Source organism: Anolis sagrei, chromosome 4, assembly GCF_037176765.1.
Source record: "Anolis sagrei isolate rAnoSag1 chromosome 4, rAnoSag1.mat, whole genome shotgun sequence".
Lineage (NCBI taxonomy): Eukaryota > Metazoa > Chordata > Lepidosauria > Squamata > Dactyloidae > Anolis > Anolis sagrei.
Window position 1 is genome coordinate 134,666,135 of NC_090024.1, and position 27,063 is coordinate 134,693,197.

At 42.5% G+C, this 27,063-nt stretch overlaps 1 long non-coding RNA gene across 1 annotated transcript; it reads left to right on the top strand.

Moving 5' to 3' along the window:
• The first annotated feature begins 3,016 nt into the window (after positions 1–3,016).
• On the top strand, positions 3,017–23,157 carry LOC132772744 (uncharacterized). Its single transcript, XR_009631265.2, has 3 exons — positions 3,017–3,230; positions 19,526–19,572; positions 23,075–23,157. It is a non-coding gene; the product is annotated as an uncharacterized lncRNA (long non-coding RNA).
• Positions 23,158–27,063: the final 3,906 nt, after the last annotated feature.

Consider the following 27,063-nt stretch of genomic DNA (forward strand, 5'->3'; position numbering starts at 1 on the left):
GCCGGATGTGAGTGCATTTTTTTTCCTGCAGATTTGAGAACAACTGCGCTAATAAAAGTGGAAGCATCCTTCACACCAGAGAATGAAAAATTAATTTTGCTCAGCTCCCCCACCCCTCCTTTCCCAGAATATTTTTTTACAGGCTCCTCTCTGCTTCCCCCCTGGGGATATTTCCATCTGATTACAACCACTTTAAATGAGTACCAGGCTCTTCGACATTATATTGCAAGTTTCCATCACACACGCTCCTTCTCCCTCCCTGCTCTCTGTGCTGCCTGCATGGCCCCCCTTCTGCCTCCCAGGAGAGGAATTTGATACTTCTCGCACTAAAGAGATTGAGTTAGAATTGCGTTTGATGCCAGTGCTTCTCATGCAGTGATGGTTCAGGCTTCATTTCCACTTATTACTGCAAAAACCTGATGAGGGACCATCCCTCTTGGCCAAGTTGCCAAGGCACTTAAAACAACAAAGTGAAATTTAGCAAGGAGATGACAGCTGCAAAGACGGGGTGGGGGGGAGAGGGGAGAGCTTGTCAAAATGTGATAACATCTCCCTTGCTATATATCTTTTTTGTTCCACTTTTAAGCAGATGTCAGCAAGGCAGGGAAATGTGGCGTGTTTTGCAGGTACTGTACCGTTACACTATGCTGTTGTCCTACTTGGAGGAATCAAACTGTTTGTGACTCCTGCTATTGCAAATGCAGACTATCAGATCAATGACTGCTTTGGGGAATCAGGTACTGCAGTGTTTGTGTAGAACGCAGTGAATTGGCTCATTGCTCAGTTAATCTGAGCCTCTCTGTTTAACAGGACATGCAGTCTAAGAGTGACAACCAGGGAGTGGAGTGAACAAACACATTAATATGAGGTGGGGGGGGGGGAGTCAGATCCTCTGTACATGAAGAGCCGGGATTGGTAGAGTAAACATTTATATTATTATTACTAGCTGTACCCTGGCCACGCATTGCTGTGGCCTCAGAAAACAGGAATCCCGGACACAGGGGCGGCTCAACCCATTACGCAAAGTAAGCATTTGCAGTATAGTTGATTTTGCCCAAGGGTGCTCTTGAGGCACTCTTGGGGGGAAATAGACCTTGACATATGCAAGTTGCCGTTACTAGGATGTATAGTTCATCTACAATCAAAGAGCATTCTGAACTCCACCAATGATGGAATTGAACCAAATATGGCACACGCATTTGTGCTGTTGATGGGAGCGTGAGCAGGAGCTCCCCAGATGATCTTAGATTACGAGGTGGGACGTTGGGGTGGGTGCATTCGGACAAGTAAGCTGGACCAGAACTGTATAGAGCTTTATAGGTCAAAACCAGCACTTTGAATTGGGCCCAGAGATGGACCCTAAGGAAAGAAGGGTGGTCACTGGGGAAAAATACAATAGAGAAAATAGTGAAGTGGAAGTTTAGTAGTTTCCCCTTCCTTTGGTGGCCTTGGTCATTAACAGCATGATTAGAAACCAGTATTCATTCATTTATTTATTTATTATTTTATTTATTTACTGCATTTCTATACCACTTTTTTCACCCCTAGGGTAATTCAAAGCTGTGTACAGCATAATAATTGGCAAAAATTCAATGCCTCACATATGAATAAAAACAATACATTACATACCTTGAAACAATAACATCTAACTGTAAATTAAAATCATTAAAATCATCAAACATAATCATAGAATCATAGAGTTGGAGGAGACCTCATGGGCCATCCAGTCCAACCCCTGCCAAAAAGCAGGAAAATTGCATTCAAAGCACCCCCAATAGATGGCCATCCAGCCTCTGTTTAAAAGCTTCCAAAGAAGGAGCCTCCACCACACTCCAGGGCAGAGAGTTCCACTGTTGAACAGCTCTCGCAGTCAGGAAGTTCTTCCTAATGTTCAGATGGAATCTCCTTTCTTGTAGTTTGAAGCCATTGTTCAACGTCCTAGTCTCCAGGGCAGCAGAAAACAAGCTTGCTCCCTCCTCCCTATGACCTCCTCTCACATACTTATACATGGCTGTCGTTTGCCAGTTTGTGTATTTTCAATTACCGATCTTGTAGGCAGTGCAATTATAATGAAAGTTTGTGATGGGCACCAGAGCCACCAAGGTTGCCCAACACAATCAATAAGGAATTGATGGAAAAGCTTCAGAGAACAGTTAACTAATCCACATAAGTAGTCCTCACACATCAACAGATGTTACAGGTACTGGGCAGCAAGGAGGCAAGGTAGTGGGGATGATGGGGACTCCCTGCACGGGTGACTCCCCACTTAGATGTAGCTGCTGCCAGGCAGCGAGGAGGTGAAGGCCCTTAAAGAGGCCAGGCAACGAGGCAGTGGGGACCATGGGGGCTCTCTGTGCAGATGTTGCTGGTGCTGGGAGACTCCCCACTCGGATGTAGCTGCTGCCAGGCTGCAAGGAGGCAGGAGCCCTCAAAAGGGGCCAGGCAGTAGGGGCCATCATGGGACACTTTAAATAGTACTAAGAAGAGAAGGGGCTTTTTTATTTTCTGTCTTCTTACTGAAACAATAGTCTCCAGCAACAGTATTCATCCTATTCCTCAGAGATAAGCTATCTTGCGCCCTTTAGATGTTCCCACCATTACTGATCATTGGCTTGAAAGTTGAAGTTCAAGATATCTAGATGTCACTAGGTTGGCTACTACTGTCACAGATCAGTGGGAGGAGGTTTTTCTCCATGCCCATCCCAGCAGCCTCAGTATTCAATACTTCCCTGGTGGAAAGTAGGTGGGAGGCAGCTAGGAATCATGGTTCTTGGTTGACTTGGTTCTTTGACCATCAGTTACAAGCTCTACAAACAAACCTACCCTTGCCTGAACAGCTCCACACTAGTTCATATTCCTTGTCTTTATTAATGAGGCTGAATGCTGGAAATGGCCATACTTTATATTTTATACTACAGGGCTAATTCAAGTAAGCACTAGGATAATGGATTTGCTACACAGCAGGCATTGCATTCCCAGAGCAGGACAGGCTTTGGTCTGGCTGGAAACAGTTAATGCTAGCCAGTGCTTGCCACTGAGGTGATTTGATGCAGCAAAGTGGGACAGGCTGGCCCGCAGCCATGCGGTTCTCACTTGTGGCTGATTCCATCGAATCTGACAAGCAAGCTAAGCAGAGGCTGCTGGATCAATTCCTGCAGGAGAGGCGTCCAAAAAACAAGTAAACAAAAAAGATCAACAACAGGCTGTCCTGAGAGCTCTGGGACTGGATGGTAACTATATCTTCAGTCTGCTATGCAGTAGAAGTGACTCCTGATATCTATGGGGAAGGGGTTCAGCAAGTGCTCTTCCATTCTGATAAGGCAGGCCTAAACCTAATGCTCGGCAATGTGGAGTCCTGAATAATAGTAAAGGCTGGACTCTGATAACTAGAAGTGTCATATCTTGTGACCTCTGAATGCTGGATGTCATTCAATGCTGAAGGAATGAGGGTGACAGTTGATGATGGTGGCAATCATTGTAATAATAAGATCTCCAGAGCAAGAAAAATATCCACTTGAAATGGAAGAAGGGATTTCTCTCATGTCATCTGGGTTTGATTTTACAGGAACACCATAGTTGATAACTATGGGGTAGAAGAGTATGATCATGTTAGCTCAGAACATTAATGTGGTTCTTCTTTCCATAGGGGCTCAACCTGATTTTTACATGCGTATTCTGATTTTTTTTTCTTCAGGGGAGCATGCAGGATTCCTCCTCCCGCTTTAACATCCAAAAATGAATGAAGTAAAACAAAAACTTAAATCTGCTACACAAATATTATGTGGACGGACAAACAAATGTTTGGCTTCCTTACTTGAGTCCAACGTTTTCTGTAGCATACCAGGATGCCTCTGTTATATCTAGCAAGGATTGGGAATGTAGAGTATAGGACATCTCATAATTCATTATATGGATCTGTCTCACATTTCTGAAGGAGTAGCTGTTAAACAGTAACTCAGTATCCCAGCTGGGAGTCAAAGTATGGCATTCTGGATCAGAGGTGTCAAACTCATTTTTATCAAGGTCCACATCAGTCTTACAGTTGTCTTCAAAGGACCAGTGAATCCATGGATGGAAAAATCCATAGATACAGAGGGCCAACTGTAATTATTTTACATACTGGTGAATGTTATTTAGTTTTTACCCAGTTTGGGTTCCCAGATATTATTGACCAACAACTCCCATCACTTTTGATTATCCACCATGCAGACTGGGGATAATGGGAGCTGCAATCCAACAGCACTTGGGCTCTGAAGTTGGGGAAAGGATAATGCACATTTTAAAGTCAGGCTTCATATCCGTAAGCCTTGTATCTAAATCCAAACTACACTCTCCTGACTAAACACAACAAACTGCAGCCTTCCAGATGTTACTGTTATCACAAGTCCCATCAGCTCTAGTCATGATGTCTAATGAAGAGGAATACATGGCATCTGGAGGGCCACATAAAATTATATGGCAGGTTGGATTAACCCATGCTCTTTGAGTTTGACACATGTGTTCGGGATGATAGCTGGAGTAAGAAAACTAAAGGCCTTACTACTGGACAAGAGAAGGAAAATAAACACACATATTCTAAGGATATTTCAAAATTAAAACTAAAAGACAGGTTGCAAAAAGCCATATGAAATGTCCTTCATCTACATTTCTTTCTCACCAAGGGTTGTCTCACCTCAGACAACTCTTTCTGGCCTCTGTCTACTACAAATGAGAGGTGATAAGTTTCTAGAGCTCAGGAGGCTAAATTGCCATCTTCTCAACCCACTCACGCACATTAACATCTGAGGCACTGCTGAAAGTGCAAAGGCTGGCAAGGGAAAAAGAAAAAAATCAGAAGGGCAGAGTTCGGTCCTGTTTTCCTTCATTTTCCCGCATTTCTATCTGGCACTGTTTGCTGTTGTTTTGTTACTTGAAAAAAAATGGATTATAGAATATTTTCTTTTAGAATAATGAATAAAATAGTGGAAATCAAACCTGAACTCCCAACAGAAGCCAAGATGTCACACTTCCGCCATATCATGAGAAAACATAATTCACTAGAATAGACACAATAATGTTTAGTAAGGCAGAAGGCAGGAGGAAAACAAGAAAGGTTGCATTACAAGTGGATAGACTCCATCAAGGATGGCACAGCTCTGAATCTCATACACCTGAGCTGTTGATGAAAGGGTGACCTAGAGCTCTCTCATTCATAGGGTTGCCATAAGTTGAAGTCGGCTGGAAGGCAGTTAACACTTAACCTGAGTCCGCTGTTGGAGGGGCCCATCTTTCTGGCAGAATTTCCTGACACTGAAAGCCAAGCTAAATGAAATGTTAATTGCATGAATGCACTGCAAACCCAGTCCTGTCTGAAGGGCATGTGTGAGGTTTCAGTCCTACTCAAACTCACAGCAAAATGCACAGTTTCTCTCTTTTATAGAAGCCAGACAGCAAACATTTTGACAGCTTTCATTCTTTGAGCATCTCACGGATCTCTGCTATGATCTTGCTCCATCAGCTACAGACAAACTAGATGTTATATCGATTGTGTGAACTAGGGATGAAAAGAATATCCTCTATTATCATTTTCCAGTCAAAAAAGGGATTTCCCATCGTTCTGGAAATCTCATCTGGAGGAACGATAGGTAGCAAAACCTCTGCACAATTTCCCCCCCAATCTTCCAATGGGTTACAGCAGATTTTCTGTGATGATAGATACTTCAGTGTGAGAACAGGGAGGCACAAAGTTTCTGCACAAAACATATTTTTGTGTGCAAAAAGGCCACATCGTCTGGCACAGAAAAATCTTCCAGAATATTTTGGGATAATTATTTATAGGGAGAGTGGCATGAAGAAATATTCATTCTCTCCCACAGGAGGGAGAAAGGTATGATAATTATTCATCCTTTCATGTAAGAAGGAAAGCACTGAGATTTTACAACCTTAGTATGAATGCATGGTGACCAATGGAGTTTTCCCTTGAAATGCAAATGGGAGCTCCAAACATGTTTTTGTCAAAATCATCACAGAGAGAGAATTAAATTCAACTTCTGTGTCCCTAGTTTGGAAATAGTTTTCAGTCATTGTTAGTTAACTGCACTCCTACAGTAACTAGGAGTGAATCTACACTCTAGAATTAATACGGTTTGACACCATTTTAACTGATATGGGTCAATGCTATGGAATCATGGAAGTTGTAATTTTAAAAAGAGCTCCCAAAAAGCACTGGTGTCTCGACAAGCTACAAATCCCAGGATTCCACAGTACTGAGCCATGGTAGTTAAAGTGGTGTCAAATTGCATTAATTCTGTTGTGTAGATGCATCTTAGGTTGCCCCTGAGTGTCTAAGCAAGTTACTGAGTGTGCCCAATGTCCACTCACATCAGATATGCTGTAAAAGAAGGGAAAGCTATGTACACGGCTAAGATCAAGAACATGGGAGAGGGTATGCAGAAATTGGAAAGAGAGGATGTGGGAAATCTGTTATTTTATTTGTGATGCCATTACATACTGAGCTGCAAATAAGCAACTATGCATTTTCCCATTTTTCAATTCTTGTTTTCCCTCCCTAGCCAGCAGCTGCTAGGCTCAATGGACCCTAACAATGGGAAAGGGAACACAGCTAGGAGGAAATTGACATACTTACTCTTCAGTCATCCATTCAGGCACCTTCAAATTTATTTTGGTCCAAGGGAACCAAATCTGACACATTTCGTTTTACACAAAAACCTCTAGTCATCATGGCAAGGGGAAAAAAACATGTAGAAGTTACAGAAAGCAAAGCTTGCTCTAATTTTGTATCATTTCTTTGGCGAAATTGGCAGGTATGTGTGTTTTGTCTTCATACACAAATAATCTCACTTGGTGCTGCTAAGCATTTTAAAACCACTCCTCTTTGTTTCCCAGTAGTTGTTTGTAGGTTTCATGTAGCAGCAGCATTTTAAATCCATTTTCTCCCCACAACCACCCTTCTCGTGCTTCTTATACTTGTCTAAATCGCACAAATACACTATGAGACAAGTGAGAATGCAGTGTCTGTTCGTTTGCAGTCAGTAATTACTATGAGTGGCAGACTGGCCATGGAGATCATGGGGGAAGCAGATGAAAAGCAGAAGTTGATGCCACTCTTGTCACCCGGGATTAAGTGCCAAGGTTAGTTCACCCACCAGCACCAAGCTGAAAGGAGATGGCAGGAAAGGGCACAGAAACCGCTGCCACTCAGTACATATGATCACACTAGTGTGGCCACTTCTCAGGCAGAGACAGTTCTTCTTGTTGTCCCTTTCTCTCATCATAGTAGTTAAAGGCAGCAAAATACAATACCTGGGTAGGAGCAAAGGAGGAAGGGAATGCTTTAGCTCTCCCCCTACCAGATACTACAGCACGAGCAATGGTGACAGGGAAGATGTATCATGACACTGTGATGGGACAGCACATTTTTGACCTCAATCACACAGGGCTTACTTCGGCAGCATATTCCAATTACCCATGGAGCCCCATTCCACAATGCAGATGAACTTCAGGTGGGACTCCATGCATAAAGTAGCACAGAACCACCTTATGTCATGACAGAGCAATGGGGAGAAGCCGCACAATTGGTGCTTCCCCATATGGGATCGGCTTGCCAGTAAGCCAAGTGATGCAGGGCATGGGGTGATGGGTTCCCCATGTCCCCTGATGGGCACCACCAGATTCTCCACAATCTGTGATTATTCTGGTGGCTCATGTGAAGAGGTCCTTCATCTAGCATGATGCACTGTCTTAAGATGTAGCAATGCCTGTTTTGCTACAAGCCAAGATTTTCTTCTCAGTTTCATTACAGGAAGAGAGCAAAAGAAAGCCTGTTTTCAGTTGTGCCAAGTATGAAGAAGAATATGCACTATGGCAGCAATAGGTCTCATCAGTGAGATGAAAAAAATGTGCCATGGGGGAATAGCAGTCTTCAGAAGTCAAAGGACTCATGGTTGGGGTGCCTACATTGTGTGCTGCTATGCGCATCCAGCTAAAACAGTATGTTAAAAAAAATCCAGATCAAGCCAGACATGAGGAGCACTTATGAGCACAGGGCTAACACTTATGAGCACAGGGCTAACACTGAAACATTCGGAGGAATAAACCACATACACAGCTTGCATGGTAGGTAAACAAACACTTTCTTCTGGAGAGGAAACCACAGAATTCCCATGGGAACACTCATTTTCCTTTTTTTCCTCTGCCCTGCTGTTGTCTAGAGGTGATCCCCATTGGACAGGCTGGTTTTTTTTTTATTAGTACATCCTGCCAGACAAAACAGGGAAAACAATCTTGGAATGATCATCAATCAGAGGCCACCATCCCAGCTTTCAGCCGGTTCCTGGTGTGTGTGTGTGTGTGTGTGTGTGTGTGTGTGTGTGTGTGTGTATGCTATTTAGGGAACTGGGCCTCTGTAAGCTACATCCTGGCTTGGTTTAAATGGCTATGTAGAAGCAGCCAGCATCACCCTGGATAGCTCTCCTTTCTTGTAAGAAGAAAATATGGAATTTATGAAGATAGGCCCCATCTGCACTGATCATTTAATGAAATTTGAACCTAGCTTCAAACTGTGGCAGCCAGACAATGAACTCCCACAAAAGTGGCTAACATGCTGAGATGGCAATAAAGTATAAGTCAGCCTGTTACAGAATGCCCACCCCTACTGAGTGCCATGCAAATGCCATATATTGAAGGCCATCTACTGATGGTGAAAGATAACTCTAAATGCCAGAGCTATCACAAAAGAATTTATCATGACAGATTGTGGCTGCAGCATGAAAAAGGATAAAGGCTTTCTGGACATCTCCTGGAAAGGCTGGTGGAGAAGCAGAAAGTCCAGTATTGGTGATAAATGGATCAAGATATTCACCAAGCAGTGATCAATTACTCATGATATTAGATGGCTAATTGTTTCAAAATCTTTTGAAGATACCACTGAAGGCATTGGGGCTACATGGCCACCCTAGTGCAGGTAGGTCCCAAAGTAAGGACCCTAGATACATGCTGGATATCTGAGGTAGCAGTAGACCACTGATGTTCATAATAGTCAGGCCAAAGTTGATGGTTAAGGCAACATTTTAATTTACCTATTTGCTTTGGGCAATAGAAGAAGAAGTGTGCAAAATTTTCAGATGGAGAGGGGCACTGAAGGCACAAAGAAGGCCCATTGCCACTCAAAGCATAAACAGTCTTTGCCAAACTCTTTGTGCTTTGTGTTTTGTTTGTTTGTCTGTTTTTAATGCAATACAATTGTTTTGGTTTGCTCCTGACACAATAAATAAATACCACACTCTTAGCTCAAATAGAACACTGTCAACACAGGCTGTCCAGCCACTGTTGGTAACATGGTTCTTCACTACAAGGAGGTTTTGTTTTTGTGTCATGTCAGGAGCGACTTGAGAAACTGCAAGTCACTTGTGGTGTGAGAGAATTGGCCATCTGCAAGGACGTTTCCCAAGGGGTGCCTGGATGTTTTGATGTTTTATCATCCTTGTAGGAGGCTTCTCTCATGTCCCCGCATAAGGAGCTGGAGCCGATAGAGGGAGCTCATCCGCACTCTCCCCAGATTCGAACCTGCGACCTGTCGGTCTTCAGTCCTGCCGGCACAGGGGTTTAACCCACTGCGCCACCGGCATAGGGAACATAGTGAGCATTATCTCCACATCGACTAGTTGGCTTACTGAGTGCACATGACAGATGCCATTAGTAGCTGTGATCCTTGCAGGTCACCAAAACACCCCTAGCAAGCAAGCATTTTAGACAACCTTTCCCCATACACCTAAAGGGCAACTCCCGTGGAGTTAGAGTAACTGCTATCACTGAAAACTGATAACCTGTGGCTTCGGAAATATACAGCACTATGGCTAAGCTGAACTTTCTCAGAAGGCAGCCACTTTGCAGAATCTTCTCTGAATATGTGCAATCATAATCTGGTGACACCTGCCACCAACCCATCAACCAAACATATATTATTCAGGATACAAAACATTGGTTGAGTTGCAAACACAATTGCAATTCCCTTTAATTCAGTAGCAACAATATTTTAGGAAAATGGAAATAAAGTATCTGATTTCTACTAACTGATTCTGACCTTAGCCCTGGGAAGCTGTTGGAGAATTGTTCTGTCCTCTGGATATTTTTCTTTTCAATTTTTCTATTCTGTTTCTGTATCAACAAATAAGGAGAAAATGTTCAAGAGCCCATTTGGGTACAGGTCTTATTGGCAGAGTGTCGCCAAATCTGTGACTTGTATTCTTTAAGTGTCATCCTGAGATGTTAGCAGAGGATTGTTAAATAAATCTTAACTGGATGTCATTTTTTCCATTTGTGAACTTTATGAGTAAAAGCTTCTCCATTACATGCAATCCTGACATTTGGTTTGTGTCAAAAGTATTTTTTTAAAAGGAGGAAGTGAATATACAGTTGCAAAAACATCTAGACACATTACACATCAAAAAAATACTGGAATTAAAATTTCTGAACCTTGGCACTTCTCTTCTGAATTAAGCCCTGATTTGCAGACATATGATTAATTCCCTTTACACATCACAGGGGCAGAGATTTCGTTAAGACTGTATCAGAAAGAATAGTGGTTTGTTAAACCCAAAAGAAGAATTGTGTAGTGTACCGCTACATTCTGATGTTTAGATCTAATTTCACTTATTTTTTCTTTTTCCCCCCAGTCATTCCTATTGCAAATCTGCATTCTCGGTTCATTAATTAAATTGTTTGCATCCATATATCTCCACTGGGTGTCCAAAAGCCAGCACTCAGTGACAACCAACCATTACTTTAAAAATGCCTTGCAAGCTAATGCCCAGCCAAGCTTTCCTCTTATTCTTCCCAAGCCTGCCTTTTCATTGTTTCAGCCACTGTCCCTTCTTCCCTCTTGTTCAGCCAATGAAAGCTAAAGCGGATTTGCGTCTCCTCTAAGGGTTTGCATTCCTTTTGGGATAATTGGGGAGGGGGATTGAGTGAGAGAGAATGGGACAAATGAGCCCCTTTCATTCCATTGCTCATTAGGCACACACCGGATACAAAAATCATAAATGGCTCCCAAATGAGAAGCAATGCATTCAGCGCTATTTCACATTTCATTTTCCCCCTCCACTTTCAGTTCTCTGACAGAACAGCTCAGTTGCGGGAAGGGGTTAGGGGGAGGAAATTGACTGACACAGTAGTTCTCCAATCTTTAATGCAGAGACATTTTAGGCAAACTGTCCATCAACAGTCCTGCTGATAGGTCCATCCCCTTCCCAATCACAGGGTACCAGGAGGAGGGATTTGTAGGAAAACACATTGGGGAGCATGGTTGCATTTGCTGTTTCTCTTTATCTTGCTTCTTAGAGAGAAGGAGGAGGGGACAGCAGATACAACACAATGCTTCTACGGTTGCCATTGTGCGACACTATTTTATATGCATTTTATTTCCTAGAATTACAGTCTTGCTTAATCTCATCTTTGATCTCAGACTGTGTGCATTCCATTTACTATTTAATATATGGGCATTGTGCCTCTGTGTCCCCCACCTTCGACACACACTCTGTGCTCCTCTGTTTATATCTTTTATTTCACTGGGAATAAACTGATTGGGGGGGGGGGCAGGCATGTAGCCGGGGGGGGGGGGGGTTGAGGGGTTTCAGCCCCCCCCCCCCCGAAATTCTCATGGTGGTTCGCGAAAAGGCCTTACTGGTGCATTATTTAAACTGTTATGTTTATTCATATCATGATCTGATCACCATACTCAATATATCCCATATGCATGGGGGTATTGGGGTAACGATAAAAAAGATTTGCTAGGGTAGACCCTCTTTCACTCAGACTCAGCCCCCCCCCCCCCCAGAATCGAAATCCTGGCTACGGGCCTGGGGGGGGGGGGGTTGATTTCAGTGTATGTGGTGTGGGATGCTGTTTAAGGGTGTGTTTTAGAAAAACTGGAGCTACTTTTTCCTTTTGTTCCTTTTATGTGTTACCACCACCACCACTGCCAGCCTGGGTTGAAATATTCAAGGCAGAGAAAATGCTAATTATTTTAGTGTGTCTGTGTTGGAGGTCAGTAGCACTGTAATTATTTATGGGCAACATATTAAAAATAATCCATTTGGGTGGGTGAGCAGTGAATTAACTGACTGTTGGAGAGTGTCTGAAACACAATGGAGTCACATAATATTTCTCCCACCCTTGTTTATATTTAAAATAAAGTGAATTAAGAGCTAACTCTTCCTTTCTAAATATTTTTGATAACTCTGTCCAGGTGTTATACAGGTAGATACCCTAAACTCAGAAAGAGGAGAGTTCTGTTAGTAGTACTTTACTTGTCATTAGGTCCAACACTCTCCTCCTATGGAAGCAATGCTTTGAATAAGAGATATGTAGCCAGAAAGCTGCGTTCCCAGCCTTCAAATTTCCCATGCAGAAAAGAAACTCCCCTCCTTGAAAAATAGCCCTCTAACAACCTCATCAGATGGGCCATCGGAATCACCATGCACCGAGGTTAATCCGGCAATGTGGATAACCCATCGCCCCATTCCCCACATCTATCGACTCACCAGTCACACCATCCCATGAGGGGGGGGGGGGGCATCAGCTGTTTGGCCACAGTGGTGGAATACACCAGTTCACCTTCTCTTTTTCCACTGAGCCCTGCTGGAAGTAGCTTTGCCTCAGGTAATGGGATCCAGCGGGTTCTGTGGATAAAGGGAAGATGAACCAGCATGTGCTGCCAAATTTACCCCCGTCTGATGAGTTTGTATGATTAGAGAACAATGAAAACATGTAAGGAATAGTGTACATGCACACCTTGCATCTTTAGGCTTTTTCTTATTTGTTATTATACTGATTTAATTTATGGCAGCCCTCTGAATGAGCATCCTCCAAGAATTGCAGTCATCAATAATCCTGCTCAGGTCTTGCATACTTAGGTTTGTGGCTTCCTTTCTTGAATCAACCCCACTGTAATGTAGCATACAGTACAATTAATGCAGTTTGGCACTAGTTTAGCAGTCATGGATCAATGCTATGGAATTATGGGTGTTGTAGTTTTGTAAGCTCTTTAACCTTCTCTACCGAAATGTGCTGGTGCCTCACTAAACTACCAGAATTCCATAGTATTGAGCCACAGCAGTCAAAGTAGTATCAAAGTACATTAATTCCACTCTGCATTCTACTGCATTTGCTTTTACCAGTCTTAGCATCCTTTCAAATGCGTCATGTCATTTCATGATGTGGCCAAAGTACAACAACCTCTATGTAGTCATTTTAGCTGATAATAAGAGTTCAGGATTGATTTGCTCTTGCTCCACTTTGTCTCTAAAATCATTTTCAGAAGTGGTTCGTCATTTTTTTTTCTTTTTTATAGAACTAACAAGCATTATCTATTATCTATTGTTGCCTTTGAGGGTCCTTCCACATTGATGCTATAATGCAATTCAAAGGTGACTTGAGGCCACATGGGCCACAAAATTCACACAAGCAATGTGCACTCTAGCATTTTTTCTAGTATTTGGTTTAGTGGATCTAACCCACTTGCTTGAGCTATCTATCCTCTTCCAGTTGCAGAACTGTGCTCTTGGTGAAAGAGAAAAATGTAAATAATTGTGAAAGATTGTCAGTTCAACTGGGCTGAAAGCTATCACAGACCAAATGCTCCTTTATTAAACTAGAATTTGAAAAAGTACAGGGAGGAACCATGAAAACACAAGATATGACCCAGAGAAAATTATCCTCATAGCATCTAGGGGGTGCCTAGGTGATCTTGGGGCTCACAGAAAAGACTTCTCCAGCCCTCTTTCCTGAAAATGGAAGAAGGGATACTAGGAATGAAAACTAGAACTTTCTTCAATGCACTTGATGCAAGTGAGGCATTTTCTGTCTGAGCTAAAGCCCTTCCTTTTCCCAATCAGCTTCTCTCAGCACATCCACAACTGAGCGCTGTTTCTCGCCCATGTAAAAAAGCTAATCTCTTTTTCATTCCTGAGCATATGGTCCACTTTCATCCATGTTCCTATGTAATCTCCTTCTTTTGCGGCTGCTGTACTGGATTCATCCGATACCAGATGTTGCCAGCTGGGAGCAGGTGCAGATCTGCTGCTATCAAAGGCACTCTGGTAGGCCTTGCTCTGCAGCTCCACGGAGCTGGTCGGCTTCTTCCTAATGAGGCGTTTTCCATTTGAAAGATGGTTCTGACTCAGCTTCCATTCGTTTGTACTTTATCAAAGCAAGAGAAGCATATGTATGCTTAAGCTGGGAGAGGGACATATAGCAAGATTGGAACCCAATGCCACAGTAATGCAAGGCATATGCTTTCATCCATAGTCACAATTATCTGACAGCATTATGTCAGTTCAAGTCAGCAAAGACTGACATTTAAGAAGAAAGCGTTAGAAGGGGGGAAAGCTCCGGAGCTGTGTTTTATAAATATGTCCCATAGGGAATCCTGTGTGCTCCCCACCCCAGGAAACAGGAATACAAGCACAGAATGATATTGAAAAACTGATGTCAGCATGAATATACTTCATATTAGGGGCCAAAGCTGGTACTTCAGACTGATCTTCACAAAGAGCAAAAGAGAGTATAGAGTTGTTGCTTCCATAATGGTAGGATGGATAGGGAGGAAATGCATTTGGTTGTTGGTCTGTTACTTCTACTAATATTTTTTTTCAAAAGGTCCCTCTAGCACAGAGGTTCTCAACCTGTGGGTCCCCAGGTGTTTTGGCCTACAACTCCCAGAAATCCCAGCCAGTTCAGCAGCTGTTAGGATTTCTGGGAGTTGAAGGCCAAAATATCTGGGGACCCACAGGTTGAGAACCACTGCTCTAGCACAATCCATTACTCCTCAATTCTGTCCACAGGTAATGGTAAAGGTTGTCCCCTGACATTAAGTCCAGTCGTGTCTGACTCTGGGGTGTGGTGCACATCTCAATTTCTAAGCCGAAGAGCCGGCATTGTCCATAGACACTTCCAAGGTCATGTGGCCAGCATTACTGCATGGAACACTGTTAACTTCCTTCTTGAGAGGTACCTATTGATCTACTCACATTTGCATGTTTTCAAACTGCTAGGTTGGCAGAACCTGGGGCTGACAGTGGAAGCTCATGCCGCTCCCCGGATTCGAGTGGTGGCTCCTTCTTTGGAGGCTTTTAAACAGAGGCTGGATGGCCATCTGTCAGGGGTTCTTTGAATACAATAGCCCTGCTTCTTGGCAGTGGGTTGGACTGGATGGCCCATGAGCTCTCTTCCAACTCTATGATTCTATGAACCTGCGACCTTTCAGTCAATAAGCTCAGCAGCTCAGTGGTTTAACCCACTGCACCACCGGGGGCTCCCTAATCCTGTCCATGGAGGAGAAAATAACAGTGCAATGAATGTTCTTTTCTTCTCACGCTGAAACCAATGCATTCCGAAAATGTTCCATGGACTCACCCCCACCCAGATCCTTCTGCAGCTTCACAGTGGACAGAATGGTATTTAGGCAGAGAAGCAAGTATAAAATCTTCACTCCAATCTAGAATTCTCGATGGACATAAACACCAATGGACATTGACACTATAATCCATCTTGGAATCACTTTGTTAGGAACTGGTTTCACTACATGGGTGATCAGATTGCCATGCTTGGGATTGAGCTGAGGCCAGGAATGTGATTACACTGAACATGTTATCTTCCCCCCCCCCCCCCCCGAATTTTCAGGAGAGAGGTGCATCAGTGCACCAGAGGGGTAAAGTATGGAAAAAAGGGGAAAATGACAGGTAGGAGCAGAAGTCATCAATCACTCCTTCCAGAGGGCCAACTAGTCCCCTAGTGCTCAGTCATGCCCTTGGGGCACTTTCCAGCAGCCCCTGTTCTAGATTCTTCACTGCCCTTCGGCAGGGCTAAGTGTCTACAGTGTGCTCTGTGTGCACCGTACAGGTAGAGAAAAACTCCCATACTATGACAGCTCCACTGGCTGTCTGCTACCAGGCAGGCATGTAGCCAGGGGGGAAGGGGGGCTTGAGGGGCTTCAGCCCCCCCCCCCCGAAATTCTCATGGTGGTTCGCGAAAAGGCCTTACTGGTGCATTATTTAAACTGTTATGTTTATTCATATCATGATCTGATCACCATGCTCAATATATCCCATATGCATGAGGGTATTGGGGTAATGATACAAAAGGTTTGCTAGGGTAGACTCTCTTTCACTCAGACTCAGCCCCCCCCGAAACAAACTCAGTCCCACCCCCCACCCCCATCCCCACCCCCCGAATCAAAATCCTGGCTACAGGCCTGCTACCAGGTGACACCAAAAGTGCTGATCGTTACCTTTAAAGCCCTAAATAGTTTGGGTCCAGACTACTTGGCCAGCTGCATCTCCTCATATGAACCTGCCCGGACACTGCACTCATCAGCGGAGACCCTCCTCGCAGTCCCACCCCCATCTCAAACTCAGTTGGTGGGGACGAGAGAGAGAGGGCCTTCTCTGCTATTGGCCTCCACTCTAGAACTCCCTCCTGAAGGAGATCAGAATGGCCCCATCCGATCCTTTAGGGAGCAAATAAAAACCTTCCTGTATACACAGGCATATGGGGATACGGATGTTCAAAGACCTGGCCTTATGAAATAAGGAATGTAATATGGACATGGCTTTTAACCCTGGTTTGATTGATATTGTTTTGACTTGTTATTATTGCTTCCCATCTGATTTGCATGATTGCTGAATGTGTTCTACTGCCTATTTGAACTTGCTTAATTTATTGTTGTGTTTTTAATGGTATTGGATGTTTGCCTTTTATGTTTTATGTTATGAGCCACCCTGAGTCCCCTTGGGGAGATAGGGTGGGACTGAAATAAAGTTTTACTTACTTACTAGTCTGCATTAAATTTAAATCATTTCATTATTATTATCATTATGGAATACAGAAAAACCCAATGGATTCCGTTTCAATGCCTAACTGCAAGTCCTAAGATACTGTTGTCTACATAAATTCTGCTAAGGCAGGAGGTACCATGGAGAATCAATTTCTATTGTTGATTTTTGTGATAATTGTTTTACTAAGCTATGTGATTCTTTATCACTTTCTTTTCCATTTCTAGATCACAAAGCTTTCCTTAGCTGGAAGCTACTACTTTAGTCTAGGGTTAAACATCTGATTGGTGCAATAGAGTCAAATAATGCTTCAGAAGAAAAAAATGCCTCTAAATTGATTCAAAGATAGTCTAATTCATGCTACTCTATTAATGAAGAGTTAGTGCCTCAAAGATAAATATTATCTATACTTGTCAAGTTTTAAAACAGGACAATCCTCCCCCACAGAACCATGACCAATGGACATTCCTTCTTTAATGTATGCCATTTCTAAATAAGTTAGATGACTATGTTTGTTGCAACAGTACTTTGTATATAGAGCAAAGTGGTGTCTGAATCCAGTGATGTGATTTTTTTTGCACTGGATAAATTGCAAGAAAGTCTTTGAAAACTGAACAGTTTTGGGTTTATTCTGTACAAAAGTGGCACAGAAATACAATATTATTTTCTGCACAGAAAATTCTGTTTTGTGCACAGAAAATGTTGTAGACTAGAATATATCCTGCACACAAATCACACTTTTTGGCGCCTGAGTAAAATTACAATGTGCAGATTTTGCACAGCGTGTCTCAAACTATAAAGATTATTCTTGGTAGGGTTTCACAAACTCAAGAGACATAAAGTAAAAAAGGTAAAGGTTTCCCCTGACAGTAAGTTTAATCATGTCTGAGTCTGGGGGGTGGTGTTCATCTCCATTTCTAAGCCAAAGAGCCAGTGTTGTCTGTAGACACCTCCATGGTCATGTGGCCAGTATGACTGCATGGAGTGGTGTTTCTTCCCACAGAAGTGGTACCTATTGATCTACTCACATTTGCAAGTTTTCAAACTGCTAGGTTGGCAGAAGCTGGGCCTAACAGTGGGAGCTTACCCTGCTCCCCAGATTCGAACCACCAAACTTTTGGTCAGCAAGTACAGCAGCTCAGTGGTTTAAGCCGCTACATCACTAGGGGGCCCTAGCATATTTATTGGGAGGGAGGTGGATATTTTTGAATATGTTCCATCCTTGGCCTCATCACACTATAGATCCACTTTAAATCCAGTTTCTGCTTCCTGCAGAATTCTAGGGTTTGTGGGTTAGTGAGGTCCAAGACTGTCTGGCTGAGCAATTTAAAGCCCCCCCCCCCAAAAAAAACCTACAAACTCCAGAATTTTGCAGAAGGCAGAAACAGGATTTAAAGCAGTTCCATGCTCTAGTGTGATGAGGTTCTTTGTGTATTGCAGTGGAACTTTGAAGATTCAGCTCCCCAATCGGTCATAAAATTCACTGCATAACTTTGGCCCAGTGATATACACACTCTCTACCTGACCTACAGAGTCGCTATGAGGATAAAGTGGGGTAGAAAAGGGGTTCATTTGCACCATGTTAATGTCATTGGTTTTGTTGTTGTTGTTTTTTGTCGTGTCTGGATGACCTGAGAAACTGCAAGTCGCTTCTGGCATGAGAGAATTGGCCGTTTGCAAGGACATTGCCCAGGGGATGCCCAGATGATTTGATATTTTATCATCCTTGTGGGAGGCTTCTCTCATGTCCCCGCATGAGGAGCTGGAGCTGATAGAGGGAGCTCATCCGCCTCTCCCCGGATTCGAACCTGCGACCTGTCGGTCTTCCGTCCTGCTGGCACAGGGGTTTAACCCACTGCGCCACTGGGGGCTCATTGGTGGAAAGAAGGGACAGAAATGGATGCAACACAATTATAATCCTTTAGCATTGGAGAAAAACTAAAAGATTATGACATCTGGAAATGATGTGTCTTTCTGTGCTCATACAGTCAAGTCATGTATGCATTAAAGAAACAGTTCTTATTGTACTTAAAAGTAGTGCATGATATACATGAATGTGAGACTTGTCTAATGCTCTACTCATGGGGGAAAGAAGAGAAAAGCCTCTCATATTTTAGACATTGAGAAAGACAAAATATAACACAATACTCTGCTTGCTGTCAGAGGCTGTAGATTTATTTATTTTTATGGTAATTCCTCAGCATTGGCACTGTCAGTTTCCCTTCATCCCTTACTTGGCACTGTCTGACACTGTAATTTTGGAAAGGAACACAAGACTTGCTTCTTATTTATTGCCTTTTTCAAGTGCTCGCATTTGCTTCGAAGTCTCTGTCACTCTGCTTGGTGACAAAAAATCATGTCTGGGAATCAGGGTGAATCTGTCGCCTTTCACAGGTGCCACTCCATCCTTTCCAGCAGGGAAATATGGCAAAAGAGACTTTTGGGTTATTTACCTCCCACATCACGCTTGATGTGGAAGCTCTCATGTGTGCTTCCCCATCCCGTGGCCATAACTGTGCTGATGTGCATGTTTTGCCAGCTCTCATATGTCTGCTATAAACTTTAAAATCCCAGGACTTAAGATTTAAGCTGGTTTTCCTTCAAGGAGAACTCGGGGGGGGGGGGGGATGCTAGAAGGGCAACCCTGCAAAGTTGCTTGCCCAACTATTATCAACTATTGGGCTACATTAAATAAGTTTTTAGTTTCTGCAGATTCAACTGATGTTTGGCCTTAGAAAGAGTTGTAAGTATCTTCTGATTCTTCTAAAAACCTTGAGGATTCACTAGTGAAAATAGAGGATACCATTTAGTCCATTCTATTCATTTAACACACCTTGGATAATACAGCATGGAGAGTCAATTTGTACACAGAAATCTATATACAGGGTTAGTCAAAATGCATAGGCCAATAAGCCATTCAATTGAATGGCTTATTGGCCTATGCATTTTGACTAACCCTGTATATAAATGCTCTGTGCATAATGAGTTCCTTAAAAACAAAAGAACCAATGAACGAAATCACACCAAATTTGGCAACAAAACATCTCACAATACAAAGAGTGATCATCACTCAAAAAAAATATGATTTTGTCATTTGGCAGTTGTAGTTGCTGGGATTTATAGTTCACCTACAATCAAAGAGCACTCTGAACTCCATCAACGAGGGAATTGAACCAAACTTGGCACCAGAACTCCCATGACCAACAGACAACACTAGAAGGGTTTGGTGGGCATTGACCTTGAGTTTGGGAGTTGTAGTTCACCTACATCCAGAGAGCACTGTGGACTCAATAATGATGGATCTGGACAGACATGTAGCCCCGGGGGGGGGGGGGCTTGGGGGGCTTCAGTCCCCCCCCCCGAAATTCTCATGGTGGTCTGCAAGAAGACCTTACTGGTATATTATTTAAACTGTTATGGGATATATGGAGCATGGTGATCTGATCACCATGCTCCATATATCCCATATGCATGGGGGTATTGGGGTAACGATACAAAAGGTTTGCTAGGGTAGACCCTCTTTCACTCAGACTCAGCCCCCCCCCCCGAATGAAACTCAGCTCCCCCCAAAACAAAATCCAGGCTACGGGCCTGGATCTGGACCAAACTTGGCACAAGCACTCAATACGCACTCAAGCACTCAATACACCCAAATATGAACAGAGATGGAGTTTGGGGGAAATAGACCTTGACATTTGGGAGTTGTAGTCACTGGGATTCACAGTTCACCTACAATCAAAGAGCATTCTGAACAGAATCGGGGCAAACTTCCCACACAGAACCCCCATGACCAACAGAAAATACTTAAGCCCATTCAGTCCAACCCCCTTCATCAGGGCAAAAAAACGTAATCAAAGTCCTCCTGACAAAGAGTCATCCAGCCATAGTTATTAGGCCTGGGCGGTTTCGTTCGTTAATTTTGTAATTCGTTAAATATTCGTTATTTTTATCAATTACAAAACGATTACAAAACATATTTTCAAACCCGGAAGTGTTTTTAAATATCGAAATGGCATCCTCCATCTTTTTTACGGGCTTCCGCCCATTTCGGAAATGACATTTTAGGGATGGAGGATGCTGGGTGCGCCGGGAGCCAATCCTGCGCTCCCAAGCACCGTGGCTGATTGTGATTGGGCAGGCTGCCCTTTAAAAGCGGCTCCGCGTGGCCGCATTGCTCATTGCTGGGGAAGGCGAGGAGACGGGAGGTTCGGGAGGGAGGCTTGGCTTGCATTCATTCATTGCTTGCATTCATTCATTCCCTGGGCTGGGAGCAGCGGGAAGGCTTTACCGTTCGCTCCACAACAGGGCAAGCATTTTTAAATATTTCTGAAAAATATCTTTCTTTTATTCTTAAAAAAATTCAAAAAATATTCTAAAAAAAGAAAAGACCCTTGTGTGCCTGTGTGTGTGAGTTTGTCCCTGCCCTGTGGCTGTGTTCGCTCCACAACAGGGCAAGCATTGTTAATTTTCCATTTTTAAATATTTCAAAAAATATTTATAAATAAATATTTCAAAAAAATTCAAAAAATATTCTAAAAACGAAATTAACGAAATTAACGAAATTTCGTAAATACTGAACTTTTTCAAAGGAAAATTTTGTAAATATTTTAAATATCGAAACGCAAAAACCCCCCAAATACAAATCGATTTTAGAAACAATTTTTTGCGTTGTTACCCAGGCCTAATAGTTATAGATAGATAGGTAGATAGATAGATAAGATTCACACACACAGAGATATAGTATCATAGATTTGAAAGGGACACCTAAAGAAGGACAATGATATGTTGCATGTTCCAGGGTGGGCAAACCAGACAAACTCCACATCAACACTGACATAGAAACAACAAGGAATACTGTTTACCCACAAGCATAAAGGAATTACATATATTAGAAATCATTACTTTATTTTCCAGATCACCAGACTGGGCCACAGCAACGCGTGGCAGGGGACGGCTAGTAAAAGTATAAAAGGAAAGCTTAACATTAAAAGAGCATTGTAAATACACTAAAATACAACATCCTCTGATCCCACCCACCCTCTACTATTCCTACTAGTCCTTTTGTCTATCCGCTTTGCCTCCCCAAGCTGCTAACTGTCAAGCTTGGAAGTAAAAGCAGAAGGAAGAGGTAGAAGTTAGTGCAGAAAAGGAGATGAGAGGCCAGTAGTGCTGTCCTGTAGTTCCATCCACTTATATTCAATATAACACCTTAAAATACCAAGTCCTTATATTCAATATAACACCTTAAAATACTAAGTCCTCTGCATTGGCAGGACCACAGTAATTTTCAGTGAATATCGAAAGACATAAAAAAAAACCCTCACATCCTTTGTAATGTCTCACTGAAAGTTAAATAGATTGTGAAAATACAAATTGGGGGCATTAGTAATGGAACCTGAAATAAAGTGCTTTTTTGTTTTTTTATGTTATAGGTTGTGTTAGAATCTGCTGAAAGCAAAAGTTAGATTGCATATGTTCTATTTTTTCCAGCACTCTGAAACATTAGTCAGTTTGTCTACTGTTTCCTGGAAGTCAAAATATCATTTTGAACAGTGTTTTTTTAAAAAACTCCGCACAATTGGCTATTGGCATCTTTGACTTGAACTAAAATAAGACCTTTTAATTAAAAAAAACCAAAAAACACTGTGATCATTGGTATGAGAAATAAGATAAAACCAATAGAATTATAAAGGAAAAAGATGTGAAATTAAAATAGAAATATATTGTTTGCTTCTTTTAAAAATGATAAGATATACAACTAATTAAAACAGTAGCCTGAACTTATTTATATGGTAAAGGTAAAGGTTTTCCCTTGACATTAAGTTCAATCATGTCCGACTGGGGGTTGGTACTCATCTCCATGTCTAAGCCGAAGAGCCGGCATTGTCCGGAGATACCTCCCAGGTCATGTGCCCGGCATGACTGCATGGAGCGCCATTACCTTCCCGCCGGAGCGGTACCTATTGAGCTACTCACATTTGTATGTTTTCGAACTGCTAGGTTGGCAGAAGCTGAATATCATGTATCATGTTCTGTGATTGGTAGGTGGTAGGCCAAGCAGTTGGTGATGGAAGGGTCAATGTAAGTCTTAGTTCTAAAGGGTTGAGTAATCTGTAAGTAAGAGTTCATGGGTGAAAGCCATTAAGGGTGGAGGTATGCAAGAGATAGGTTGCAGCTGAGTGTTTCTGGATATATTGAGCTAGCCTTGGGACTGGGAGAAAAGTTTTGTATTATTTTGGTGGTAGATGCTGCTGGTTTTCCTCCAGGTTTGTGGATTTTCAGTATCCTGACCTGTCTCCTGAACTCTTAGAACCCTGGAACCTTGAATCTCTGGCTTCTGACTAAGGTACAGACTCTTGATCTCTGGACTTGCTCATCGAACTCTCGGCATTTGACCACTGGACTGGACCTTTTGACTAAATGTTATCTTGAACCTGCAACAGTGTTTGCTGTCAGTACTTGTTTTATATTCTGTGGCTGAGTGCTATCTTTATGTTTTATATTTTCAACTATTAAAACAACCAGTAAATGCTGTTTTAATTAAACTGTTTAGCACAAACTGGGAGTTCATTCAGTTCATCTCAACCTGAATACAGCAGAGCCCTGGAATCATGACACTGGGGCTAACAGCGGGAGCTCATGCCGCTCCTCAGATTCGAACCTGTAACCTTTCAGTCTGCAAGTTCAGCATCTCGGCGCTTTAACCCACTGCACCACCGGGGCTTATTTATAACTAGTTTCAAATATTTCTAGTTATTAATAATTTGCAATGAATGAGTCATAATTAATTCTTTTTCCCAAGAATGGTGGTGTAGCAACACTGCATTATGAGTGTAACCTAACTGACAGCTTAACTCCTTTTGTAGTAAATGGTAAGTGTTCACTTTTTTATGTATTTTGCGTGAATCGCTATCCATTTCTGCTTGCCAAATACCAGAAGCTCCCCATATCCATTTTCACACGCTTCCCAAAAAACGGCCATGCTGTCTAATGGGCATTTTTGTTCCATATCTGAAAAAAAGTGGCTCTTTCAGATTCATTGGTGGCAATGGGGAACTTATGAGGCTTCCTTTTCTCCTGAGAGACTTTCTTTTTTTTCCCTTCAAGTGAGCCTGGGTGTCAGCAATGGGGTTAAGAAAGCATCCTATCTAACCCAGTATGTGGGGAGGGGGGGACTTCCCTCAGGCTCCCCTTCCATTTCCTTTATTAAGATCTGTATTTTAAAAAGCATCAGAGTTAAGATACTATTCTTCCTGAATCCTTTCACTTCTGTTTGTACAGGAGGAAACCGGCTTTAATTCTTCTTAAAGCTGTTTCTACTCTAGAGGAGAGTCAGGCATGTGCACTTGCTCTCCCAGTACCAGCATCACACCACACAGCTTTCCAAGGCATTTTAAGGAGGCCCAAGGAAGGAAGAGAGATAACCTGCAGCTCAGTAGAGCTATCTTTCCTAGATTACCTTAAAAATCCCCTCTTCCCTGCAACCTCTTTCTCCTTGTTGGTTTTGCTTCCTTAAAGCTGTTTCTACTTTCTACTCTAGATGAGTGGTAGGCTTTTCTTTTTTGTTTTCTGAGATTACTGTTATTAATCATTATTATTATCTTTTAGAAGTATTTTCTGAAGGAGAAAAAGAAGCTTAAAGGGTGATTCTCCAAGCCCCCAAACACACGTGAGCACCCTACCCACTGTCCCTCAGGTCCCCAACTCCCAGTCAGTCCCACTAAATAAGAAGAATTGGGAAAATAGAGTTAAATCAAAAAGATCCATCTGTGATCCCAAATAAGGGAGGAGGAGCCATGATTGGCTGCCATGTGGTCACTTTTCGGCTGAGATTCCATGACAGCTGGATCCTCTCCATTACAGATACCAGATCAAACCAAAGCAGCTGGATTGGCCAAAGGGAATGGCTAAAAGCAGATCCAGGCTCAAGTCTATTTTTTAGCTTTATTGTCACAATAAATTGTAAAGAGGGTGGAGTATGGCTGGATGGCACTGTGGCTCCTGCTGGTGTCTAGGTTCTGCTGTTGTAGGCAGGTGGAGGGTATATACTATACTACAAAACCATTATTGGTGTTTTTTCAGAATTGGAAAACCAAAAGTAACATTTTAAAATATTTTGGGCATAACAACTACAAAGTCATTTCAAACACATTGTGGCTATAGCTGTCACTAAGTAATGTTCTATCCTGTAGTATAACAGAGCACAATTTCTCCTAATGTACCTCTGACTCAGGGTCCTGGGAGTTAGGGAGCCCTTGCGTGAATTCCCCATCCCCTTGAAATAGAAAGGAAGATAATGGGGGGAGTTGAAAGGATCCCCATCCTTTCAAGTATCAGAAGCTGTCCTATTCTTTGAAATAAACGTGGAGGGTTTAGTACATTGGAAAGATGCACAAACACATACAAACGAAGTGCTTTAAACAAATCTCTAGACAGAATCTAAGTCTCTCCACTTCCCAGTCAGTGTCTCTCAGTCTGCTCATTTATTCTACTTACTTGTTTATTGTTTTCGTACCTTAAACACTCAAGAATTTATTGTGTCCTAAACCTTTATGGACCAGTGGTGCCCACTTTACCAGATGAAACAGAAAGTAGGTACACTAGTGTACAAAGGTTTATGCTGCAATGCTCTTTACTGTCTTTACTCTCTTAGGACAATCCGTCCTCTGGAAATGGCTTGTTGCATTCTGTTGGAGTCTTGACATTTCATTCTCATGGGGTGTGATATATAAAGATGCATTATTTTTGAGTGAGCAGCACGGGGTCTTTATCACTGAAGAGTGAGTATCACTTGCTCAGTGTTTCTCTCTGAAGGAATCTTGGCATCTAGCCAGGATAGGACATGGCATTTCAAGCCCACGAGCCAAAATGGGAACCCCACTCTTCTCCATCCAGTCTTCTAAGCTGACACATATTTCTTTCCTGAGTACTCTACTCTGATTCTCCTTACCTGTGGTGCCCTGAACCAACATACACAAATGAAGCCAGGAAGAGAATAGAAATTGTTGCACAATGTTTTGATCTTGTATTTTTTTTTCTGAAGATGTCTGTTATTTTTGAGGGATTTCTGCAGTTGTTTTCTCTCTTTCTATACCACCCTCTTCTTGCTTTCCAGAGCGCTACTGGACTCTACTTTGTGAGGATCCCAGCCATTGCTCTGCTCAGGCTCTTCCCCAGTCATGGCCAAGAAAATCACACACTCTCATCCTAAGAAGATGCCTGTGGTGGCCCCCTCTGAATAACTCTTTCTACGAAAACCCTGTAATTATTTCACAGAAGTGAACTTGAAGATACATAACAAGAAAAAACAGTGCAGGGAAGTTAATCCTGAAACTATGTAAATATATGCGGGGAAACCATAACTGAATTAGATGAGGTTTACTCCTGACTTGATGTGTTCTGTCCCATTCATAGACTTTACACTTTTCCCATTGTGACAGTGCAAAGTCAAGTGGTCCAATTTAGCCCACAGGTAGAAACAAGTCCCCCTTCTTAATGTGGGGAGAAGGATTTCATCCACTCCCACTTATTGTATTTATGTATCATGTCATCAGCAACCAGACATTTGTATTACATTTTTAACAAAAACAAACAAACATACAGACAAAGCACAGAATTTGCAAGCTTGGTAGTTGATTAAATGTCCTTTGACCAGTAGCTGGCCACTTGGAGTGCCTCTGGTGTTGCCGCAAGGAGGTCCTCCATTGTGCATGTAGCAGGGCTCAGGTTGCATTGCAGCAGGTGGTCTGTAGTCTGCTCCACCCCCACTAAGTACTTCTCTTCCCTTTTAGGCATTATTATGTCTCTCTCAATTTACAGCAATTACCGCTTGCTGTTCCTTATTAAAGTGCAACCTTACAATCTAGATATGCACACTAAGAGGTTTTTGCATTCCGTAAATTATGTGGTCAGTGGGATCTATCAACAGAAATCCCAGTAAACTGAAAGCCCATCCAGACACGTCTTTAACCCAAGACATGTCTCGGTTTTACCTGAGGTGTCCAATGACACCTCCGGTAAAACCAAATTAATTTGTAACAAACAGTGTTTCCCTGATTTGTTCTGAATTAATTAGATACCTGATAAATCTAGGCCTTACCAGGTATGGGCCCTGTGTGGATTGGGGCCAGGGACTGCATCACATGACCCCTGGATCTAATCCACACAGGCATCTTGGTTTTTCAGGCACCTGTCTCCTCCCCCAAAACCCCAAAATAAACCCTAAAACATTTTT